Below are 14610 nucleotides of genomic sequence, written 5' to 3' on the forward strand. Positions count from 1 at the left end.
CTGCCCTGGCCGCTGCTCGGGGTCGGTGACCGCGCCAGCCCGAAAAGCTGTCTTGGTCACGGCTCGCCCGGGACCTGAGCTCCCTCGGTAAGGGGAGCTGTACTCTCTCGATGCCAAGTCACGTTCCGCGACAGGTCGCTGAATGCGCGTCGCGCGGAGGGTGGGGAAAGAGACGGTGCCAAAAGATTTCGAGAAACATAATCTGTAATTGCAGCAAGTAGGCTCTTGCTGAGACCAAACTTCCTCACCTTTACAGGTTTGGAGTCCATAGGAGCCAAGGTGCGGCATGTGAAGCATTGGGCTCCCAGGCGTATTTGACAGCGGGTGACCCGGCATGTGAACCGCACCTCCCCGTCAGGACATAGCACACTACGCTCCTCCACACGCCAGAAATGGCGCGGTGTAGTTGGAAGTGTTGGGCTCGCAGGAGTGTTTGACAGCTGGTGACCCGGCATGTGAACCGCACCTCCCCGGCAGGACATAGCACACTACGCTCCTCCACACGCCAGAAGCTCCCCTTCAGCAGAATTTTACTGCTCAGCTGCAATGGACAAGTCTCTGGGATAAGAATGAAGGAAAGTCGAAGATGAATCAGAGGTTGCTTAAACTGTAGTAAGGACTCTAGTTACCTGCAGGTCACAGGCTTAGATTATTGGCCTGAGGGTTCAGACTCACAACTGGGGCTTAAGGAAGACTTCATTGAGGAGGCTATGCTTGAGGCGGGACTCAAAGATGAACACTTTCAGGGATCAGAGTTGCATGGAGAGGGTATTCCACCATGTGATCTTAAGGTATATGAAAGATTCAACTGATACAGTTAGACCCTAGACTGCGCTGGTTTTCTTGTTCATTAGTCACACTTGATCTTTGTCTTGGTAGTGCTCATCGTTTAATTTCTCTAGGACTCAGTTTCCTCATTTGTAAGATGACACTGGACCAGATGATCTGAAATGGTTCCCTCCAGTGCTTATTTTCTAACTCACAACAGAGCAAAGGTACAGAGACCTGGAAACAGGGCCTGTTTAATGACAGTGGGGTAGACCAGTTGGCTGGCAATGCAATGGTACTGCATAAGGCTAATGAGGAAATTGGAGTTTGGAAACCCTTGAATGCAGGCAGCACCTGCAAACCATTGAAAGTTTATGACCACGACAGTGACATGATCAAGGTTGTGTTTAGGGAAAGTAGTGGGGATAGTCTGGAAGAGGATAAGACTGAAGATGGGAATACCACTCAGGGGGCTAATATAGTAACAAAAGGTGGGCCTGAAGGAGTTGGGTATTGTTTCAAAATTAACAAGTATTTATTAAGTGCCTACTATGTGCTAGGTACTGTTCTATTTGCTTGGATGCATCAGTGAACCAATCAGGCAAATTGTATCTGAAAAGGTGACAAATGCTTTGAGAAAAATAGACAGTGGAAATGAAAAGACAGATGCGCTTCCAGGGACAGCCTGGGAGAAATGGCAAAGACACAGAGTGGCCACAACTTGCAACTGACTGGCAGACAGAAGCATGGATGGTGAGCCAAGTTCAACAGGCTGGGTGATGGCATTAGTAGGAACAACAGAGTCAGGAGGAGGGAGGCCATTGAGAAGGGCTCTGTAAACCTAGGAATCAAGCAATGACTCGACTAAAGGAAGGATCCCTTCTTCATGTAGATCAACCAGCAAGTGCTCAATCTGTCCAGGAAAACACTGCCTAGATGAGAGACTACACTAAGACACATCCAATCCACACCTACCCTCACATTTTTTAAATTTTATTTTTAAACTAGAGGCCTTGGTGCATGAATTCATGCACAGGTAGGGTTCCTTGGGGTGGCCTGAGGGGATCGGGCCCCAGCACATGCCCCTAGCCTCACAGCCCCGCAGCCACGCCTGGCACCACCCCCTCACCTGCTCCACCATCCCGCTTTGGTCTCTCTCTCATCTGGGCCCATCGGGGCCGGCAGTGCCTCTACTGCTGCCGCCACGTCACCAACACCCGCCATGTTGCTCACCGCCCCCTGGTGGTCAGTGCACGTCATAGTGAGCAGTTGAACTCCCGGTCAAACAATTTGCATATTAGGCTTTTATTATATAGGAGGATATGTTTTTATTGATTTTAGAGAGAGAGAGAGAAAGGGAGAGATAGAAACAGTGATGAGAGTATTGGTTGCCTCCTGCATGGCACTGGGGATTGAACTCACAATCTGAGCATGTGCCCTGACTGGGAATTGAACTGGCCACCTTTCAGTGCATGGGACAAACACTCAACCAACTGAGCCACACTGGCCAGGGCCCCTGGCCCAACCATTTAACACTCCTGTGTAGACATTGAGACTTCAAGCTAGTTTGCTTCTCTTACAGACCACTGGAGGGGGGAATTGTGGACAAAGGGAAACTGTGGGTATTGTTTCAATATTAACAAGTATTTATTAGGTGCCTACTATGTGCTAGGCACTGTTCTACTTGCTTAGATACATCAGTGAACTGGTCAGGCAAATTGTATCTTAAAAGGTGACAAATGCTTTGAGAAAAATAAAGCGGGACTGACTGGGAGGAAGCCCCTGAGGGAGCCTTCGAGGTGCTGTAGGAGTTCTCTGTCTTGACTTGGGTGGTGCTTCTGTGAGGATATAAGAGGATTCATCAACCTGTACCCTTGAGATTTCTAGACTATAAAATAAGAAAAATAGAGCAGGGTTAAAAAAAGGGGTGGGAGAATGAGTTGCCATTTTTTTAAAAAATGTTTTTATTGATTTTGGAGAGAGAAGAATGGAGAGAGAGAGAGAGAGAGAGAGAGAGAGAGAGAGAGAGAGAAGGAAGCATTCATCACTTGCCTCCCATAGGCACCCATTCTGGGGACTGAACCCACAACCTGGGCATGTGTCCTGACCAGGAATCGAACTGGTGACCTTTCAGTGTATAGGACAATGCTCAACCAACTGAGCCACACAGTCCAGAGCTTGAGTTGCAATTTTAAATTATGTGGTCAGAGAAGTCTTCATGAAAATTTGCATTTGAAAAAGACTTGCAAGAAAGTGAAGGGGTTTCACCCTCGGTGAGAGAAATTCTTTGCAACCCTATCTCACCAGAAAAGAGCATGTTCAAACCTTGTCCTGGCAAGTTTACCTCACCTAAGCCTCTGTACCTTCTTGGTCGTTGAAAAGAGACTCTCAGAGCATGTCAGATGATGTTGCTGATAAAAGAAGTAGTTTACCTGGAAGTTCTGACCCTTGTCCTTTCTGAAAGAACTGTGCCAAATTTCAGGGTGACTTGTCAGGTCAATCATTGAACGTGTTTCATGCATGCAGCAAAGATTGATATCGAAATGCGTCTGACATGAGTCACTGGAGAGATGGCTGCTTTGCCCAGGCAGCAGCCCTGATCCCACCAGCCCCAGATACTCTGTCTGCATTCCCAGATGGGATTGCTTTGGTTTTGTTTAGAAGACACTGCTGGAGGAAATAATTAAACTTAACAGAAACAGTCATTTCTAAAAGGGTGACAGTGTGCCCTGGCCAGTGTGGCTGAGTTGTTGGGTGTCATCCTGTGCACTGAAAGGTTGCTGGTTTGATTCCTGGTCAGGGAACATGCCCCAGTCATAGCCGTGATCCCTAGTGGGTGCATGCAGGAGGATCGATGTTTTCCCCTCCCCCTTCCTCTACCTCTAAACACACACACACACACACACACACGGTGATAATGCTTGCTTTTCAGCTTTTGTAGTTTGTCATTTCCTCTGGTTTTTTTTGTTTGTTTGTTTTTGTTTTTCCTTTTTTTGGCAACACTCCTGTGCATTTCCATGATATGGGTAGAAAAGCTGGGGAGTTTGCCAAGAGAACTAGCTCAATTTTACTGAAAATTCATTTTCTAGAATTGTCTGCAAGATAAGAGCTAAGGGATAAAAGATATGTTTAAAGGGAGGTGATACTGCCTGTATTCAGATCTTTGCTAAAGTCACTGGTCATTTAAGCTAAAGCATTTAATGCCAATGGAAAGGTAGTTGCGCCTCACCAGGTGTTATTGTAACCCCTGTTTGGCAGTCAAGATGAACTCAGTTGGAAGGTGAATTCTGCACAGCCATTGTCTAGACTAGCTCCAGACCTGTAAACATGATAAGGAGGCACCTCTTACATGAGCCTGTCTTTGCATAAGTAAAATTAGAAGCTTCCACTAGTCTGCCCCACTTTCTTTTAAGTGGTATTTAAAATAGATACAGATGATATATTGTCTCTGCACAAATAATTTTCCAAATTCCTTCAGATTTATATATGTTTGTATAAATAAAACATATTTGTGTGATGTTTATAGGATGTCTCTATTTGTATAACATATAAATATGTGTGTATGTTAAAATATTTATATATTATAGATACATAGTGAGATAGCTAACATGAATGGTCATCTCTCCCAATTAAAGACAAGCAAATCCTATATAATAAAAACCTAATATGCAAATTCCTCCTCTACCTGGAGTTTGACCAGGGGGTGGGGCCAGCCAGCCAACCACAGGAAAGGAGACCCTGGCCAGCGGCAGGCAGCCAGGGGAAGGGAGGCCCTGGCCAGCAGCCGGCAGCTGCTAAGGACACTGCCCATGCATGAATTTTGTGCACTGGGCCTCTAGCTAAATGCATTAAAAAATGAGAAACAATTTTTCACTTATCACATTATTTAAGAGAAAAAGTCTGGTATTACACTGCATGGGCAATGTTCATATGTGTTATATGTGTTACAGGCACTCATTTGTTGTCAGCAGCTGTGAAAATTGTGTAACTTCTTTGGAAGAAAATTCAGAAACACATTAAAAAAATTTTAAACACACATGCCTTGTACCCCAAAAATTCATGTGTAAGAAGTTATCCTACAGATGTATTACACAAAGGTGAGTGTGCATAAATATTCAATGTGGCATGTTTTTCACTACAAAGACTGGCGGTGGCCTTCATGTCCATTAATAGAGGTCACATCTATATAATGGGATAATACTCAGCCATTTAAAGAAATTTACAGAGATCCAGTTATGTTGTCATTCAGAACCTTTCCAAGACATATTATTACATGGGAATTCAAAGCGCAGAAGAGTGTGTGTGTGTAAAGTATGTGTGTGGTGTTTATAGATTGATTCCATTTGTGTAACAGATAAATAATAAATATGTATTGTATATTTATATGAGATAGATAAACTGGAAAGATACACAAGAAATTGGTTTAAAAAATTCTTATCTCTATGGAAGGAGACTAATTTTTACAAATGTCTTTATATAGCTGAATTTTTTTTACTGTGTTCTGTATAAGTTTTAATTTCTTATTTTGGTCAAAATAACACATATATGTAGTTTAAAAACTCAAGTAGCTCTACAAAGTTTCTAATGAAAGACAAATTCCTCACCCACCACTTCTCACACTCTGTTCCCCAAAGACAATCATTAAAAAACTTTTTTTTTAAATTTAGTGATGAGAGAGAGAGAGAAAGAGAGAGAGAGAGAGAGAGAGAGAGAGAGAGAGAGAGAGAGAAACACTGATCTGCTGCCCCACTCATTCATGCACTCATTGGTTGGCTCCTGCATGTGCCCTGACCTGGACCGAAGTTGCAACCCTGGTGCATCCATCTGGATGATGCTCCAACCAGCTACTCCAGCCAACTAGGTCACCCTGCAAGGGCAGACAATCATTTTTTTTTAACTTTTAACAACATAGTTGTGTGGCCATTTTTTTATGTTTTGCTGTCTTAGACTTTATCTAGTGACGTCCTGTTATTGGTGAAGACTCTTTAACTGTTATGCATCCCACTCCAGCCACCTGTGCATGCCCACACACTCTCACTCTCCCTCCATTTATCATAATTAGTTTCCATTTACGGCTAAATCATATTCAGTGGGTACATTATTCTGACTATGGAAATATTGTTTGCAGCTACGTCATGTGGAATGTTCTAATTCTATTTCATCGCTCAGAAGGTTTGGGATCTGAAGTTAATAATTGCCCCTTTTTCTCCCCCCTCCTCCCCGCTGCCATATACCATGTTCCTACCATTAATTCAGTCCCCAGATTTCTCACATAACCGCCAAGCTTCTCTCAGGAGAGGCAAACACGTAATTTATCATTTTGGCTCCCCTCCTTGAGGCATCCCCTACTGTATAACCCTGTGTCATGATTCCCACAAATTCCTCCCATAAGGCAGGCAATCCCCAGAGGCCAGTTCTGGAGGGAGCTCACAGACAGGTCGCCTAAGAGCCAGGAGTGAGCACCCCCAACCCAGTACTTTCTTGCTGTCATCACTGGCTCTAAATATGCTGCATCCACCAAGAACCACTGTCTTCTATCAGGCACTGCCCCCTCCCCCCGAGGTCCCCAGAGTTTCAAAACAAGGAAAGCTGTCCTGGGGCTGTGGGAGAAGAAAGAGAAATGTAATGTCTTAGTGGTGAAATGTTAGGCAGTCACTGCAGTCAAGTCTGAGAGATCCTTGCACTTTATAAGCAGGCATTTTTTTTTTCAAACCCCTCAAGTCACAAGGGGTCACTGCCCATTGTTCTGGAAGCAATAGACCAACCCAGGTACAAGAGCCGTGTCAACCTGGACCCAGGGGAACTTCATCTCACTAGGAATGTCATTCGTACTAACAATTCAGTGGTCGGCAAACTCATTAGTTAACAGAGCCAAATATCAACAGTACAACGATTGACATTTCTTTTGAGAGCCAAATTTTTTAAACTTCAACTATATAGGTAGGTACATTGTTATTAACTTAATTAGGGTACTCCTAAGGCTTAGGAAGAGCCACACTCAAGGGGCCAAAGAGCCGCATGTGGCTCGAGAGCCGCAGTTTGCCGACGGGTTTAGGTTAATTGAGACTGCTAATTTTGTTTGGCTCTGCCACACCTTCCCCTGCGGCCACTAACATCCCAGCCTCCTGATGGACTTACTTTATGTGAAAAAATAAAGTTTTGTGTGTTTAAGCCACTACTGTTCAGTTTTCTCACTCATGGCTGAATACAGTTTCTCACTGTGGTTGAGGTAACACTAAATGATAAGACTTCACCTTTTAAAGAGTCAAGTCAGAAAGTAAAAATATAATGTAATCTATGAGAACTAAAATGAACCTTAAAACTCTCAACCAATCACCTATTTTACAGAAGAAACTGAGGCCAGAGGGCAGGGTGTGGCAGAGCAAACAAAATGGACAGATTCAATGGGCCCTGCACAGCCCACTTCCCCCTTTTAACGTACAGGTAGGTGTGACTTGTTCCAATTCAATTAATAGCTTTTTAGCTATTAATAATGCCAAATGACACTTTGTCATTGGTAGTGGGTATTTCAAACACTTGTAGCTTTAAAGAAGCCAAAAGTAGGTTAGTATATGTCCATTTTTCTAGATAATGTCTTATTGGGATCTACTCAAGATCTTCATTTAAACCCCAAATCCCAGATACTCAGACTGTGTATCTAAAGGAAAAAGGTAAAAAAATGGACACACCTTCCCCTCAGCATTGGTGGATTATTGCTTCTCCCGCACAGGGCGGAAGACAAGGTGGTCCGTCACATGTCACCCGTGTTACAGCCTGGAGTTGTTTTGGAAGGAAGGGAGAGTCCCAACGCACGAGCAGCGAGAACACCATTCCTGCTCTGGGGAAGCATGAGGTCATCTGTATGCGATGATGCATGTTCTCTCTGCACTTGAAGGACCTGGCTCCCAGGTTCCTCCCTCAGACCAATTTCTGTTTCTGCTACTGCGCCTGCAAAATATTTTCTGGTCTAAGACTTCATGAGCCATCGTTGGAAAGCTGGGATTTCATCTTCTCTGTGAAGGCATTCAGGACGGTGTTTGTCTCATTTATGCACTAAGGACTCACTGAGCACGTCCAATGTGCCAGCCCCCAGAGGAGAGCTGGGGTACAACAGCAATCAGCACCCAGGAAGTGAGTGCCCCCAAGGGGAAAGGCACATGGGAAGACAGGAGGGGCCCCTGACTCATTCTTAGAAGTCACATGAGGCTTCTTGGAGAAGGTGACATCGAAATAGAGATGTGGGGGATGAGTAGGAGTTTCTGTCCTCCCCTTAGTCACTGCTGTTACCTGATATTTCTTTACTCCAGTTTCATCGAGTGAGGTAGGTAGCCATGAGGTGGTTAGAAAAATAAAATGCCTTTTTTCTTCCTTTCCTTGAAGTTTGCAGACAATACCATCTCATTTCCCCTGGAAGAAATCAGAAACCAGGGTCAAGAGAGGGGCTAAGGGCCAGGCTTGTTTTCCTCCCCTGAGGATGCTGGGTCAGGAAATGCCAACCTTGGCACCTTGGAGTCATGCCCATTGGACTGCTCTGGCAACAGTGTTTATGACTGGGATATGCAGGATGTCCCAAAACATGGATACACACTTTGAATAATTATTAATTCCAATGGGTTAAATCTGAAAAGGAAAAAGCATCAATTGAGATATCAGCTGTTAAGTGTGTGTGTGTGTGTATGTGTGTGTGTATCTTTATTGAGATATAATTTAAAAACCTGTAATTCACCCATTTTAAGTGTACAACTTAATAGGTTTTAGTGTATTCATAGAGTTGTTCAACCATCTCCACATTCAGTTTTAGGACATTTTCATCACCTCAGAAAGAAGTCCCATACCCTTTAGCTATCACCTTCAATTCCCCAGCTCCCCTCAGCCCCTGCAGCCACTAACCTACTTTGTCTCCACAGCTTTTCCCTATTCTTAACATTTCAGAAATATGGAATCATAGCCCTGGCCGAGTGGCTCATTTGGTTGGAGCATTGTCCTGATGTGCCAGGTTGCAGGTTCAATCCCCTGTCAGGGCACATGCAGGAATCAACCCGTCAGTTCTCTCTCTCTAAAAAATCAATCAATCAATCAATCAATCAAATTTTAATGGAATCATATAATATGAGTTTTTATGACTGGCTTCTCCAGTTTGCATAATGTTTTCAAGGTTTATCTGTGTTGTAGTGCATGTGTTTGTTCCTTTTTTTTAAAATATATTTTATTGATTTTTTACAGAGAGGAAGGGAGAACAAGAGGGATAGAGAGTTAGAAACGTCGATGAGAGAGAAACATTGATTCAGCTGCTTCCTGCACACTCCCTACTGGGGATGTGCCCGCCACCAAGGTACATGCCCTTAACCGGAATCGAACCTGGGACCCTTCAGTCCGCAGGCCGACGCTCTATCCACTGAGCCAAACCGGTCAGGGCAGTGTTTGTTCCTTTTTATAGCCAAGTTATACACATCTATCATTTTTCATGTGCTTCAGGTTGGCATCTGGGCTAACCATCAGTCCTATACATAAAAATATGCCACTGATTATCAACTTGTGCTACAAACATGAATAGAGCAAATGCCATGTGATGCCTATGGTTTTATGTCACCAAAAGCTTTCTAACTCATCTCCATGTCTCCATCTCCATCACCACCATCATCTGCCTCCTGGACCAGGGAACATTTCCAAATGGAAATGTTAGCCAACAGTGACCTCCCTCCCTTAATGTCTTCCCTTGGTCTCCGAATAAAGACAGAACTCCTGGGTGTGACAACAGCACTCCTCCAGTCTGGTCTCCCCAACACCCATCACAGCTTCTCCCATTTGGCTCCATCTGTCCCCATCTTCTCTCAAGCCCTCTTACTTGTTGTGGTTTCTCTCCCCGCCCGCCCCAACCCCACCCCCTATCCCATCTGGAGGCCTCTGCCTGGCATAGTCTTCCATCTCTTCCACTGACTAATGTCTGATTATCCTTCAGATCTCAGGCCAGTTCCAAGGTGATCATGTTCACATCCCTCATAACTCATATAGCATTCTGTCTTTCCTTTGTCACCAAGCTTAACCCAAGTTCAACTGGACATCTGTGAGTGTTTGATTAAGATCTGCCTTCCCTCTAGACTGAAACTCTTTGAGGGTGGGCCATTGTCTGGTTTTGCTCACAATAGATCCCTTCTACCTAATAGTATCTATATTGTCTATATTATAAACACAGAAAGCATGTAGATACCAACATTTATGGAGTGCCCCCCATAACCAGGCACTTACAAACAGTGGCTCATGAAATCCCTATAATAATCCTGTGTGGAAGGTACTGTCAGCTTCATTTTCCCAATGAGATCAGTGAAGCTGGGAAAGTATAAACACATAACTTGCCCAAAGCTGACAAGAGGAGCCCGGACTGGCATTTTGGCAAAAGGAGGATTTTATCCTGGGCCTATTGAATTCTCAGTTCTAAGATCTTTCCACTAATACCAGACTGTTTCTGGAATCAATAGCACAAATGCCTTCCATTGAACAGTGATCAGATAAGCCCCTGTTTACAAATGCCTATTAAACACAGAAAAAGAGCAATGGGGCAAAAGTCTGTGTTCAAGGAAAGCATAAACCAAGGGTTGCAGAGATCACCAGATGTATCAGGATGTATCAGGATGGGGCCTTCAGGGAAGCTTCCTGATACTTGAGACTCTTAAGAAGGACCGCCCCACTGTTGGTCAGTTTCATTCTAATTGGCTTGCTTAAAGTCCCTTCCTATGCCTCTAAATGGTGACAGAGTATTTCCTTTGGAATTTTCTTACATTGTTTTAATCTTGGGTGTTACCCTTTTCATTTCAGTCCAGCAAAGAACTCAACTGTTCATTTCCTTTGGGGGGATTTCTTTTCTTTTTTTAGGAGGCAGTACCTCTACCAGGAAACACTGGCTACCAGAGCAATCCCCAGAGATTGGCTGCTTTTGCATAATAGTTACTGAAGCATTTCCACCGAAAGTTTCTCCGTCACTTTGAGGTGGCCTCAGAGCACATGAGCCAGGCTCATGGGTGATCTCATCCTCTGGCCCTGGTCCAGCAGCTGTGAGCTCTGTCATAACAGTGAGGGTGGCTGACTTCTTGCTAACATGGTTAGGTCATTACTAATTCTTTTCCAAACCAGGGATTTCTCAATTAATGATACATGGGAAAAGGATGGTCGGTCCGGGCTCCTGGCAGTATGTCACTGTCATTTCGCAATGACAGCCCATGTAGGGGAGGAGACGTTTGCCTTACTTAATGACATTTCCCTTTGTCCTGAAGCACTCTCCATATGTCCTCCTGTAATCAAAACTGCTGGTACATGTCTGCTTCCCACAGAGATACATTTACCAACATTTATTGTACAGACAATAGAATATTCAGCCTTCAAAAGGAAGGAAATTCTGTCACATGCTTCATGAATGAACCTTGAGGACATTATGCTAAGTGAAGTAAGCCAGTCATCAATGGATGATTATTATATGATTCCACTTATGGACATTCCCAGAGTAGTCAAATTCATAGAGACAGAAAATAGAATGGAGGTTGCCAGGGCTAAGAGGAGAAGGGGGAATGAGAAGTGAGTATTTAATCGATACAGTCTCAGTTTGGGAAGATGGAAAAGTTCTGAAAATGAATGGTAGTGATAGTTGCAAAAACAATGTGAATGTACTTAATGCCACTGAATTGCACACCTGAAAATAGTTAAAATCATAAATTTTAGATTTTATATATTTTACTACAATCCTATATAATAAAACCTAGATGGCGTCACGCAACATTGTCACAATATGGCCACCGCTACGTCATCACAAGATGGCTGCCCCCACATTGCAACAAGATGGCCACCACAAGATGACCACCACAAGATGGTCACCACAAAATGACCAGCAAGGAGGGCAGTTGTGGGCAATCAGGCTGACAGGGCAGGTCATTTGGGGGTGATTGGGCCGGCAGGTGAGGGCAGTTGGGGGGGACCAGGCTTACAGGGGAGGGCAGTTAGGGGTGACCAGGCCTGCAGGGGAGGGCAGTTGGGGGCAACCAGGCCAGCAGAGGAGGGCAGTTGGTGGTGATCAGGCTGGCAGGGGAGTGGTTAGGGGGTGATCAGGCAGGCAGGCAGGCGAGTGGTTAGGAGCCAGCAGTCCCAGATTGGAGAGGGTGCAGGCTGGGCTGAGGGACACCCATCCCCCTCCCATGCACAAATTTTGTGCACAGGGCCTCTAGTAAAAATATAATGTGTTTGAAGATTTTTTTAAAAAGTCTTACCTATTTTTCTTTCAGTTGCTCATTTGTTGCACTGTCATGGAGCGTGCTACCTACTGTCTTCAGCCATGTTACTCCAAGAGTGGTCCCTGAACCAGCAGCAGCAGCATCGTCAGGAAGCTTGTAAGAACCAGGGCCACTCAGGCTCACCTACACTTACATGATTGGAATTTTCAGTGATTGGAACCTTCTTCAACCCACTAAACCATTAGTCCACCATCCTCTAGAGTCTGGGATCATCAGTTTTATTCACAAGAACATTTGAGACAAAAATAGTAATCTTCCTTTTCCCTGTGTTCAAGTCATACAATTTTTTTAATGTGATATTGGCAAGAAGGTCAGTTCTTTGTACTGCCCTCTCATAATTCCAGTGTATTAAAAAGAGATGAGATTCCTAAGTGTATTAAAGGAATATGATTGAAGGTTTAATGGATTGAAGGTGGTATGATTGAAGGTATAAGCACTTAAAAACATGGAGGATAATGTAAACACCAAATAGTGATTGAAAAGTTTGTGCATAAACACAGTTATATTCCACTATAGAGAAACCCAGCAGACAAAAACAAAACAAAACACAGGAGTACCCAGCTGGTGTCGCTCAGAGGTTGAGCATTGACCCATGAATCAAAAGATCACAGGTTCAATTCCCGGTCAGGGCACATGCCCGGGTTGCAGCCTCAATCCCCAGTGGGGGGCTTGCAGGAGGCAGCCAATCAATATTTCTCTCTCATCAATTTTTCTATCTCTGTCTCTTCCTCTCTTGCTAAAATCAATAAAAATATAGTTTAAAAAATTAAACAAACACACCCCCCCTCCAGAAGTTACCAAACAAATAAATCAAAGGATTTAGTTTGATGAAACTACATAATTTAAAGAGTGCTTTCTCACTGGGTGTTTTAAACATGTTCTCACGACTTAAAAGTTACTTTATTCAGAAAAATGGGCTGCATGGGGGAAGGGGGGTCTCCGTTTCCATCATTTGGCCCCACGGTGTCTGTGTGGGTTGCTCCTTTAACCACGTAAGTGATAAAGAAAAATGATGACTCATGCTCTTTTACCTAAGTCCAGGAGCATCTTTCTGCATGTGGGATAGGAAAGAAAGGAGTTGTACGTTTCCTCCCAACAAGTGCCAGAAAAAGTCTCCCTGAGAGAAATCACAAGTTCAAAAGCAGGGCATTTCTCATAGTGACCTACAGTGCATTGTTCCATTTCTTTTACTTCAATGTATTCAGTCATGAAAATAGAAGCATAACATTTGTCATGTTAATTACCATTAAAAAAATCCAACCAGGCCCTTGCCAGGGTGGCTCGATGGTTAGAATGTTGTCCCACGCACCGAAGGGCCATGAGTTTGATTCCCAGTCAAGGGCACATACCTGGGTTGCAGGTTTGATCCCCAGAGGCAACCAATCAATGTGTCTCTTTCACATCAATGTTTCTCCTCCCAAACCCCTTCTCTCCTCCCCCCCTCCCCTGCCACTTCTCTCCGCTCTCTCTAAAATTCATTGGAGAAAAATGTTCTCAGGTGAGGATTAGCAAAACAACAACTCCAAAAATAAAACAAAACAACAACAACAACAAAAAAAACTCAGCACAGTCTATAAAAGGCAAATTTGATAAATTGGACCTCATCAAAATTAGGAACTTTTGCTTTGTGAAAGAAGATGAAAAGGCAAGCTTGGGAGAAAATGCAGGGGTGGGCCAAAGTAGGTTTACAGTTGTGAGTACACGAAACACAGAGCTTATTCTTATATTATTTTTATTAATTATTATATTATTTTTCATACAAACAATTGTAAGCCTACTTTTGCCCACTCCTGTATTTTCAAACCACATATCTGACAAAGGACTTGCATCTAGAATATATTAAAAGCTCTCAATACTCAACAGCTAAAAAACCATGACCCAAACAATCCAATCAGAAAATAAACAGGCATTTTACTAGAAAGCATATATAAATGATAAATAAAGCACACAAATGATGCTTAACATTATTAGCCAGTATGGAAATGCAAATTAAAACTACTATGAGATCATACAACACACCTATTACCAAATAAAAATTAATGCCAACACAAAATGCTGGGAAAGATATGGAATCACTGTCTCTCTCATAACTTGCTGGTAGGAATATAAAATGGTACAGCCACTCTGGAAAACAGTTTGTTAGGTTCTTAAAAAACTAAACATACACTTAGCATATGACTCAGCAATTTTCCTCCCTGGCGTTTATCCCAAGAAATGAAAGCTTATGTTCATGTAAGACCTGTACACAAATGTTCAAGGCAGCTTTATTCATAATAGCCCCAAACTGGAAACAGCCAAGATGCCCTTCAATAGGTGAATGGTTAAGTAAACTGTAGAGCGGCCATGTTATGGGACACTACCCAGCAATATCAAGGAATTTTGTTATTGATACACACAAGTTAGATAGATCTCAAGAGAAAAGCCATTCTCAAAGATTATATACTGTATGATTTCATTTCTATTACACTCTTAGAGTGACAAAGTTATAGAAATGGAGAATAAATTAAGGATAGGAGTAGGAGGCATATATAAGGGCAACATGAGGCAGCCTTGTGGTGATGGAACA

This window comes from Myotis brandtii, unplaced genomic scaffold (assembly GCF_000412655.1).
Source record: "Myotis brandtii unplaced genomic scaffold, ASM41265v1 scaffold416, whole genome shotgun sequence".
Lineage (NCBI taxonomy): Eukaryota > Metazoa > Chordata > Mammalia > Chiroptera > Vespertilionidae > Myotis > Myotis brandtii.